This window comes from Bos mutus, chromosome 17 (assembly GCF_027580195.1).
Source record: "Bos mutus isolate GX-2022 chromosome 17, NWIPB_WYAK_1.1, whole genome shotgun sequence".
Lineage (NCBI taxonomy): Eukaryota > Metazoa > Chordata > Mammalia > Artiodactyla > Bovidae > Bos > Bos mutus.
The window spans coordinates 38,463,475-38,473,650 of NC_091633.1; the positions used below are offsets into that span (position 1 = coordinate 38,463,475).

At 38.6% G+C, this 10,176-nt stretch overlaps 1 long non-coding RNA gene across 1 annotated transcript; it reads left to right on the plus strand.

The window, feature by feature from the left end:
• The first annotated feature begins 3,669 nt into the window (after window positions 1-3,669).
• Window positions 3,670-9,938, plus strand: LOC138991445 (uncharacterized). The gene is made up of 3 exons (XR_011467388.1): window positions 3,670-3,883; window positions 9,504-9,625; window positions 9,870-9,938. It is a non-coding gene; the product is annotated as an uncharacterized lncRNA (long non-coding RNA).
• Window positions 9,939-10,176: the final 238 nt, after the last annotated feature.

Below are 10,176 nucleotides of genomic sequence, written 5' to 3' on the forward strand. Positions count from 1 at the left end.
TCTCTGCAAATGAAAAGGGAGCCAGATATTCTTGAGGCATATTCCTTGATTTTTTTGTGTGTGCAAAATTGTTTGTTCTCTTTATCAAATGACAGTTTGTATGGGTGGCAAATCTTAGGGTGATTTGATGATTTTCTGGACGTAGCTACCTTCTAGATGTGAAATAGCTACATCTTTACCATCTTCTGCTGTAAATGAGGGGGAAGGCGATGGCACCTCACTCCAGTACTCTTGCCTGGAAAATCCCATGGATGGAGGAGCCTGGTGGGCTGCAGTCCATGGGGTCGCTAAGAGTCGAACACGACTGAGAGACTTCACTTTCACTTTTCACTTTTATGCATTGGAGAAGGAAACGGCAACCCACTCCAGTGTTCTTGCCTGGAGAATCCCAGGGACAGCAGAGCCTGGTGGGCTGCCGTCTATGGGGTCGCACAGAGTTGGACACGACCAAAGCGACTTAGTAGCAGCAGCAGGAGCAGTTGTAAATGAATATCTTTTAGCTGTATCTTGCTTTTGAGAAATACACCCAAATTGACATTCTCTCCTTTAAAGTCACATGGTATTTTTATCTGGCTTCCCAATGCCTGCTTTTATTTTTTTCTTTAAATTTTACTAGTTGCTATTTACTAATGGACCAGTTTTTCTTGGGACATATTGTATGTACGCTTCAACATCTTGATCCAAATTCTCTTTTATTTCAGAAAGGTTTCTTGAATTATATATATATGTGAGTGTGTGTGATTCCATTATTTTAGTTTTCTTCTTGGGTTTGTGAAACATTTATTTTTGCCATTTAATCATTTTTTCCTAATCATCTTTATCTCTCTGGATCCATTTTTTGGGGGTTGATTTCCTCTTTTTATGCTCTATGTCCCTAGTGTACTTTAGCAATGTCTGTTTTCCTTTGCATGTCTTCTGATTTCACCTTCATTTTTTGATAATCTTACTTTTTCCTGTATTTCTTGCTTGAGCTCTAAGCTCATGTTTCATTTCCTCTAGCAGTCTCACTGCTTTCTGAGTTCTTGCATCTTGTATCCACAGTTTTGTATTCTAGCATTATAGATGCTATGACCTCCTTGAAGTTTCCAGATTAATGGTGAAAATGTTTAGCATGCTATTTATCCCCTCAGTGGCAATTTTTTCTGGAGAGTGGTCTGTATCGGTCATTTGTAATTCCTGCTTCTTTTCTCCTTTTCTGTGAAGTATGTCTGAGTCGATACTGTGAATGTTCTTTTCTGATTAACTGTCTTGGAAGGAAGTGAGTTTTCCCGGGGCCAGCTATCTGTAGGAGGCTCCCCTGGAGGAGTGGTCAGGGCTGGTTTCAGGACAACTGAGTTTGTGTTATAAGTCAGGTCTTTGTGTGTAACTGTGGTTAGCCTTTGCTTTTCTTAGAGAGATAGGGAGCCATTTGTGGAGGTCCTGTGAGTGTGTGTATGTTTTGTTTCTACAGGGCAATTTCCCTTCTTTTCTTGCTCCTTGCAAATACAGCCTGTTTGTGTGGCTTCTTATTGATCCCTATCTTCTTTGCTTTTTGGAACCAAACCACAGAGAAATTCTAGAGACCAGACACAACATACTCTTCCAACTCCTGTCAAAAAAAATGGAATTTAGGTTTTTCATGGATGAGTATGCTTCTCAGCACTGGAAAGTCTACTTAGTGGGCTCTTTCTGTGACCTTAGAGTCCTCTCAGCATGCTTACCTTCTCTTGCTCCACCACCACACATGCTTTGTGATTTGGGCTTTAGCTATCTCCAAGTGGTACTGAAAATGGAGTTTGTATTTTGGATATTGTTCTTTTAAACATCAGTTTTGTGTCTTCGCTTAATTTATCTAGTAATCAGCGATAGTCACTGAGCATTCACTATGTGCCAGGTGCTGGAATGTGGGGGCTTTAAAGACAAATTCCTTGTTTTGGAGGACTTTTTAATATAGTAGGACACTAAAAATAAATTAACAATGATTGAAGGGGGAAAAAAAATCACACCAGAAAAGGTTGAGTATAAGTGTCAAAGCTGAGGTTCAAAGCGGTGCTTTAGACGAACTTGGGAAAAAGGAAAGGGTGTCAATCTATAACAACACCTGGAGGCTAGGGGCTCAGGACTCAGCATGTGGTCAGTAGGCAAGAAATAGTTAATGGATCTACAAGATTACTTTTCAATGGAAAGACCAGGGATCTCTAAAAATCCTGATTTTGGCACAATTTTAGAAGGAAGTTGTACACATTAAGTTATTCTGGTTCCTATAATCATTGCTCATTCTTTCTTTAGATTTGGTCATCTGTCTCACAGCTGACATTCTTTTCATTAACCCTGAGATAGACTTTGGAGAATAGGTCTAATGTTGACAGATGCATACAGAGGAAAGAATGTTCTACATAAAACAAAGGACAGGGTCAAAGCTACATGAATCAGAAATCGGGGCACTAAAGGAAAAAAGTCTGGAAAAGTTGTGTGGGGCTATATTATTAAGCATCTAGGATTCCAACCCAAAATACCATTTAGTTTTTGGGTAGAGGAATTTTGTTTCAAATAGGATCAAAGAAAACCAGATAAATTTCCCCTGAAATTCCCCATTTTCTACATCTATCTTGAAACATAGAGTATGACATATAATTATGTCAATGTATTCCTCAAAAAATTGACAATGTGAAGTTTAGTTTTATGAAGTACTAACTTTCTAATAGATAGAAGTGAACTATTTAGTCATTAAGTGTTGGTGTGTGCTGCGTGTTAAGTCACTTCAGTCATGTCTGACTCTTTATGACCCTGTGGTCTGTGGCCTGCCAGGCTCCTCTGTCCATAGCAGTCTCCAGACAAGAATACTGGAGTGAGTTGCCATGCCCTCCTCCAGGGGATCTTTGCAACCCAGGAATTGAACCTGTGGCTCTTAGGTTTCCTACATTGGCAGGCAGGTTCTTTACCTCTAGCGCCACCTGGGAGGCCCCTTAATTGTTGGCAGTCTTATTTATTCTTTTATTTTTTCCATTTTCTTGATTAACTATCAATGATTGAAAATAGTACTTGACTGTTTTATAATAATAACCTTTAGTACACCCTCTTCTTTCTTTCTTTCCTCCCTTCTATACTCCCGTTCGCTCTTCTTTTCTTTGCTCAATTGATTAGCAATCAATCAGTTATTCATGTGGGCAGAGCCTAGCAGTGATTATTTTTTTCAATGAGGTGTGTGAATTTTTACAAATTTTGGCACAAAGCTATATTTTCATACCATATGGTCTTTGAAATATTTACAATACTTTCTTTTGGTAAAAAAGATTTGTTTACAGATGGCATAAAATCAAACATCATTCTTGGTTCATGTAATCATAATCATCACCAATACCACCAGAGTAACAGTAACCTTTGGGTTCAATCAATGAATTGATTTTATAATCTGTTAGAGTTGTCTTCTGATGTTCACTATCGTGGCTTGTATACATTTGTGAAAGAAGTAGAGAATGAAAGCTTAGTAGTTTACATGCTGTAAAAATTAAGAGGACATGATTTAGGATTAAAGGAGGTAGTGATTTAATTTTGGAGTTGCTGAGCTGAGCTCTGGTGGTCTGCAGAACTCTGGGGGAAATCCAGATATTGCGGTAACAGATTTGGGTTGGAATGTTTTGTGAATGCAATAGCAGATGCACTTATGGAAGCCTTTTCATTTCAGGATATTGCCTCATGCGACCTTAGGACATGATGGTTCTCCCAAGGCTCTAGATGTGACCAGAAGTTTTCTGTTTAACCAAACCTTGAAAATGGTTCCCTTTCACAACATTATTTAAAGGGTCATGTAAAATTACATGGCTTGCAAAAACTATAAACAGGATATAAATGTATGGTCTTTAAGCCAGTAAAATCTATTCTGTCTTGGACAGCTTGAATTAAGGTAAATATCCTTTATGATCATTTTCTTGGGGCTGTAAATATGGCATATATGTCTCTGTTGTCTTTGCTTCCGCTGATGAACTTGAAATAACAGTAACTGGGCCTTTGTGAGACACCCAGAGACTTCTGTGTCTTCTACCTGTCTGTTAAAACTGCATACCTTGGAAATTTCCAAGGATTCAGTCAGGCGTTAGTATTTAGGATTAATACATTTCAAAAGTGTGAAAATTTGTACTTGTGGTCTTTGATCTCTTGAATCCTTGATACTGAGCCACCACTGATTATCTCTGTACACTTACATTTGCTTGTACTTTTTATTTTTTTACTTTCAGGCACTGCTAATATATAATATATGGCATTTTCATGACCATGTGTTACTTGGCCCAGTCCAGATTAACCTGCAGGAACTCTTGCTATGTGACAAATATAATCAAATACCATGAACGTATCTTACTAACCTCTGTCCTCTTTAAAACCATGCAATAAATCCTATGACTTGCAAAGATCTTTACATCTCATCCTACACTGTCACTTAAATCCCTGTTCAATAATGGATTTAAATAACATGACAGTTCTAAACATTAAAAAATTAAGTAGACATTTTGATTATTTGTTTGAATCATGGGAGCTGCACATTGACAGTGAATATTCATCCTTGGTACCAAGATCCTAATTTGACATGATGGCATGTTTTCATTTTGTTTGGATTTTCTGTCAAACGCTAAAAACATTAGTAAATGGTACCCGCACTTTTAAATCATAAAAAGAAACCTAGATTTGTTTGCAGTTTTTTAATCTGTTGTTAATATACTTGAAAGAACACAGCCCTGTCTAATAAACACATCAAACTAATGGGTACCAGAGCAGTTCAGAAGAGTGTTTGTTGTTTGGTGTTTAGATTTCAGTCAGAATTAATCAACAATGGATGGGGCCTGCTGTATTTATTAGCAACTCAAATCCGTGTGATTTAATGCCAGGTTCCTTTGACTCATTCCAGCGAATGCTGGCAAGGTTACAGCACTGATACATACTTACATCCTCGGGTCTTAAAAAGAAAAGGAAAAATGGAGCCTAAAATCAGACCACAGGATTGGCAAGAATTTCCCGAGAGCCATTTTGAATTTGGCCCTATACAGAGGGCCTGTGAAAAGGAAGCAATTGATTCAAGAACAGTAGAGCATTTTTTTTTTTTTTTTTTTTTGCTTGAAGAAGCCTTCAGCTGTGCAGATGGCTGGCTGGCATAATCCAGTCGGCTTTTGTTTTTTATTTTACATATTAGGCCACTTTCTTCTCACACTCTATATTGCTTTTCTTTTCTCACTTTAAGCCTCCACATTTGTGGGGCAAAGGAGAGGTTGCAGGGGCTTAGTGGGGGTGACCGCACGGCACACACACTACATCCCACAGATTTATGAGTTGCTAGTGCTTTGCTGGCAATGGTGTCTGCTTGTGACAGTCAGCATCAGGGTGTTCTTTGTACAAAAGTGTCAACTTTTGAATGAAGTCCCTGGAAACAGATGTAAAGATTAATCTTGAGACTGCATTTTTTTTTTCCTTCCCAAGGCTCTGAAAACGTGCCACCTTGTGCAATAGTCCTGGATCTAGACGTTTTTTTTTTTTTTCAAAGTGATGTTATTTCTCAATTACAAAGGCTTACATTCTTTACTGTTCACGTTCAAAAATTCCACAGCCTTTAGCCACCCCTTCTGCTTCCTGTGTCTGGGGGCTGCCTTTCGAGAGCAAATTATTTGTGCGAAGACATTATTTATCTAGAAACTCTTCAGTACAAACTTGATTGGGTCATCATTACTCTGGGGACTCTCTGTCTCCTTCAGAATGTAAGATTTGCCAGTGTTCCCCTCCTGCCACTTTCTATTGGAAGATAGTTGACTTTTGGCCTGATAAACAGTTTAGCTTTGAATGAGGCCTTGCTGTCAGGATGGGCATCATCCTTACATGTCTGTCCTCCAAAAATGTTCTGTCTTATTTTAGGTGGTATTGTCTTTTTTCCAACACTTGGAGGTGAATTCTGAAGAAAAGAAGACATGCCAAAATGAGCATGTGTTCAAGTGTTTCCATGTTAAGTGTTAGGATAGATCTCAAAGTGTTCTGAAACGAATCTGTATTGAAAAACAACAACAACACCCAGAGAATGTTAATTACACACCTCCACTGTTGAATGACATTTCCTTTCAGCAAATAGAAGACTTTGTGGGAATAGTATGGGCCCCCTCCCTTCCCTACCCCTCAATTGTCAATGTTCCACACACAGAGAATAAATACCACAAGATCCACTACTTTGGAATGACTTGACGGTCCTTGTTTTCCCTCCTTAAAAAGCTGTCTCTTCCATATAAATGGGAAACATATGTAAAGAGTTCTTGCTTTCATATCGTTAAACAATGTGTGTAATGCATTTCAGCTGAAGATTAAAAAAAACCTCTGGTTCTTTGAATATTTGCATACAATCAGCAAATGTCCTGACACAGATGATTTTTTTTTTTCACTTTTGTAATCTTTCTCTATATACTCAGCACCTTCTTTGGGGAGGGACATTTATTTTGGTACTTTTATACTTGATATTCTTATGCTATGCTAAGTCACTTCAGTCGTGTCTGACTCTGTGCGACCCCATAGATGGCAGCCCACCAGGCTCCCCCGTCCCTGGGATTCTCCAGGCAAGAACACTGGAGTGGGTTGCCATTTCCTTCTCCAATGCATGAAAGTGAAAAGTGAAAGTGAAGTCGCTCAGTCGTGTCCGACTCTTAGCGACCCCATGGACTGCAGCCTACCAGGCTCCTCCATCCATGGGATTTTCCAAGCAAGAGTACTGGAGTGGGGTGCCATTGCCTTCTCCGTGATATTCTTACGGTACCTCTTTAAGATTATGTATCTCAAGGGCATTGCTTGTCAAGAGAACCATGGCTGTCAAGGGAAAAATGTTTAAGACCAAATACAGATTTTTGACAAAAGATGTTAGAGGAAATGTGTTTGTAGCCGAGTTTATTCCTTGAAACATTAAGAAACAACAAGGCAAAACAAATAAGAAACCCTGTGTTTGATGAAATCAGGCACAGGCAAACTAGACGGCAAAGCGTAGGTGCCCAAAACAGTGAAATTAGGAGTGAACTGAGATGGCTTCAGTCTGCTGGCATGGACATCTCTGATCTCTGGTGGTAAACATAGCACTTTATAAGCTGGGGGCCCAACCAAGGATTTTCCCCTGGAATCCCAGAATTTGGGGGTTTGGCTACAGGAAGGTCAGTGAATTCAGGTTTACAGAGCCAAAGAGGAGCAGGGTGATGGTTAAACAGATTTACCATTTTATCAGACATACCATTTTATTGAGCTTCCAAGGTGGCTCCGTGGTAAAGAATCCACCAATGCAGGAGACTCGGGTTCGATCCCCAGGTCGAGAAGATCCCTTGGAGAAGGGAATGGCTACCCACTCCGGTATTTTTGCCTGGATACTCCCATAGACAGTGGAGCCTGGCAGGCTACAGTCCTTCGGATCACAAAGAATCAGACATGACTTAGCAACTGACCAACAACAGCAACCATTTTATCAGAATCAGGCTGACCTCTAGGAAAAGAGAAGATGTTAGGAGGCCAACAAAGTTTATAGGAAATTACAGGCAGCTGAAGACATGTATGATGTGCTGGAGCCAGCTCATGTCTGCTCTCTGGAGACAGTAAATTTTTGAAATTTTGCAAGTCGATTGTTATACATAGTCACTATTAAAAATTAAATTATAAATGTACAATATATTATATTTAAAAAGCAATAAGTACCCAAAATTCGTCACTCCTTAGTTACTATAATTTACTATTATCTTTGTTCATAAGGTTATTTACATTGATTGTAGCTCGTTGGTGAGAGGATTATATAAGTGTCCTACTGTGCATTTCTTCCTAACCCTATGGTCAGAGATATCACAGGTATGATGGCTTGAAATTAGCCATGGTGGGAGTAATTATACCATGAAAATCTGCAAATGCTACAGATCAGCCCTGGATTTATAGCCTTATTTATTATTTCGTCTTAAAATGATGGAAAACATTTTAATCACACTGATTAACATTAACAGTGTTATGTCTCTAGCACAAAAAATTGAGGATGTATTTTTCTAGTGTTTGAATCTGTTATGTTCAGCAAATAAGTTGCTCAAGTCCTTGACAAAGGAGTGAAGTTCCCAGATGCACGTCTTTGCTGTTTCACTTTCGTTTGAATTATTAACATAAGAGAAAATATCATCCAACATTCATGTTGAACCACACTTGTTTATCAGTCACCACCATGGGTTGGGTGAAAGTTTGGCAAACTCAATGAAAGCATTCTGGGAGAATCAGTTGATCTTGAGAAATGATATCAAAGCTCCCTATACACTGTTTGGAACTGAGTAGAGAAATGCTACAGTTTCATTTTTGCAAAGCTACCACACTTTGACTTCCCTGGTGGCTCAGATGGTAAAGCGTCTGCCTACAATGTGGGAGACCCAGGTTCGATCCCTGGGTTGGGAAGATCCTCTGGAGAAGGAAATGGCAACCCGCTCCAGTACTCTTGCCTGGAAAATCCCATGGATGGAGGAGTGTGGTAGGCTACAGTCCATGGGGTCACAAAGTGTTGGACATGACTGAGAGACTTCACTTTCACCACACTTTTTTTTCACCACACTTTGAAACAAGATCCTGAAAAAGAGATTTCACGTCTAGGTTGCTAAACTGGAAATAACCCAAAGTAAAGTTAAATGCCACTGGAATATTATGTAGCCATTAAAAAGGAATGTGTAGCTATCTTTATGCAGATATGGAAAGAGCTTCAAATATATTGTTAAATAAAAAAGGAAGATTCAGAACAATGTAAATAATATATGTCCATTTGAATAAAAATATGTACAGATTTTTGATGGAACATTTGATGAAGAAATTGTTGACGGTGGTAAGTGACAGTAAGAGTGGGAGAAGCTATCAGTTTTCATTGTATCCCCCTTTGAATACTATTTTTACTTTATTACTTTCATGAAATCATTCGTCTTATTCTTAACAACAAACTAGAATTTGCAAAGTCAGTAAATTTTTCTGCTACTCCTCTTAGATTATACAACTGGCCTAGAATTGCAAACATGACTTTTACCAATGTGTTTTCACAACATAGCTTATCAAGTAAGGTTTTTCCTTTCATTCTTTATTAGTTGGAATTTCCAAGTGGAATCACTGCTTGATATTCTATGGAAAACTTGATCCTTCCACCAGGTCATGAGATTTTAAGTGCACTAACAGCTTTATCAGATATTTTCATTATTTTAAAGGAATATGAAGAATTCAATTTTCATCATATATTTCTAGTTTTCTTTTTAACTACTTAGAGAAAGTAACTCTTGTGTTGTACTCTGGAACAAAACAGCATCAAGAGGTCTTGCTCTCTTTTTTTTTTTTTAACCCTTAACAAGTTAGAATTCTTGACCTTCCTTTAACATTTCAATAACATGAAGTTTCTTAAAATCTTTGTTATCTGGAAGCTATACATTTATGTTAACATTTTAGGCTGGTGTATTCATTCAGTCTAATACGTACTATGTGCATCAGGAAAAATTTGTAAAGGAGGTTTGGTTCTCCTGCAGGAACCCATGGAAACAGATGACATGTGCTAATAACAGCATCTTCGGGAAGATGATTTTGCTTTTCATGAAGAAAGAATGTTTTGAACTGTTGTACTGGAATTTCAGTGCCTGCAATGGTGAAGGTATATATAAACTGTTGGATTAAGTGGTATACAAGCTATAGGAATTCTAGTAGAAAGAAAAGACCAAGAAGTTATTGTAAAAAATCTTGAGTGGATGTCAAAGTTTCGTTGTTAGTTAAGGATTTTGGATTCACGTATAGTCAAAGTGGTCCTAGACCTGATGTCTATTTTGGTGTATTTTCAAAGATTTGGGTATGTGATATCTTGATATTAAAATGTGTCTTACCTTGCTATGTTTTTCTAGGTGACACCAGCTCGGATATGTATTGTTTGGGGGTCATAAATGACCTTTGGAGCATTTATAGAAGTGGTAAGAAAAATGCAAGAATCCTCTTAGTTTTAGTCTGGGGGTGCTTCCGAGGCCCAGGACCCTTCCAGCATTCTTGAGCCCTGGCTAATGAAGTGCTAATGGAGTGTTAGTACTGGCTACTAGACCAGGGCGTCCAAGGGATAGGAGAGTAAACATTCTTTGAAGTGGTGCCTGACCCTAAGTGTGCCTCTACCAGGAAGATAAGTACTTTTCCTGTCTCAGAGATCCTTGGTTTGATGTC